We start from the raw sequence: 1131 nt of genomic DNA, 5'->3' as shown, positions 1-1131 counted from the left end.
GTAAAGCGCAGGATGGAGTGTGGACAAGTTTTTTTGTTTTTTTAATCGTCCAAGGCATGGAGCTTTACTGAAGGTGAGCTATGGTCCCATTACAAGTGGTCTGTGTTTTATTCATCACAGACATTATTAGCCGCATCAGGTTTTATCTTGCTCCTCTTCTGAAATATCAATTGGTTTTCAACTAAAACTGCATTTTCCTGTTAAGCGCAGGTTTTTCAGATGAAAGCGTAGACTGGGGTCCGAACAAGGGGTTCTTTTTTTAACTGGCCCAGGCACATTGTTTTATTGAAGGTGAGCTATGGTCTCCTACCAGCCTTACTTGTCACAGACATTATTTGCTGCCCTAGATTTTTCTTCTCTTCTGAAATGTCATTTGGTTTTCAACTAAATCTTCATTTTTCCTGGCAATTGCAGGTTTTCTGCACGTAAAGTGCAAGATGGAGCATAGACAAGTTTTTGTTTCGTTAATTGCCTGAGGCCCAAAGCACGGTGTTTTACTGGAAGTGAGCTGTGGTCTGTGTCCTATTTGTCACGGACATTACTTGCTGTATCAGATATTTCATGCCTCTCTCCTGCAATGTCAATTGGTTTTCAACTAAAACTACATTTTCTATGATTAGCGCAGGTCTCCTCGGAGGAAAACATTAGGCGCCGAGATGTGCTGGCCTTCCCTTATGGTCCAGACCAGTTGTTTTCATCAAGGTGAGCTGGTCTCTCTTTGCAGATCGAGCAGGATTATTTGTATTGTGTGCATGTCAGGCTCACCTTGTTTTGTATTGTTTCGACAGCCTTCTGCTTAGCTTATGACTATATATATCTTTCTTTTGCATATGCAGGGAGCATTGAGATAGCCCTACACCTCGGAAGAAGTACCCATAAACGCATTTTAGATATAATAAAGAGCTATTACAATTTCCCTCGTTTTTTATTGTTTAAAATAATCTCCAAGAAAACAGCTACAAAGAGCTAAAGAAAAATAATTTACAAACGACCGACCAAACTATTTTGCATTTTTACTGCTGTCTCAATTCTGAACCCTTTCTCAAGGGTGTTTATGTTGTGAGAATTTGCTGCCGATATGATGCCTTAATATGATCCGGCCAGCTTGAGCTGCACTTTCGAAAACCTCCA

The 1131-nt window shown here is 40.4% G+C and overlaps 1 long non-coding RNA gene across 1 annotated transcript; it reads left to right on the top strand.

Moving 5' to 3' along the window:
• The first annotated feature begins 216 nt into the window (after positions 1 to 216).
• LOC121045668 lies at positions 217 to 882 on the top strand. The gene is made up of 4 exons (XR_005797836.2): positions 217 to 291; positions 415 to 503; positions 621 to 702; positions 837 to 882. It is a non-coding gene; the product is annotated as an uncharacterized LOC121045668 (long non-coding RNA).
• Positions 883 to 1131: the final 249 nt, after the last annotated feature.

The sequence above is a fragment of the Ixodes scapularis genome, unplaced genomic scaffold, assembly GCF_016920785.2.
Source record: "Ixodes scapularis isolate PalLabHiFi unplaced genomic scaffold, ASM1692078v2 PGA_scaffold7__128_contigs__length_106722199, whole genome shotgun sequence".
In the NCBI taxonomy this organism is placed as follows: Eukaryota; Metazoa; Arthropoda; class Arachnida; order Ixodida; family Ixodidae; genus Ixodes; species Ixodes scapularis.
Note: the sequence above shows the minus strand (reverse complement) of the source record. Positions and strands in the feature narration are given on the sequence as shown.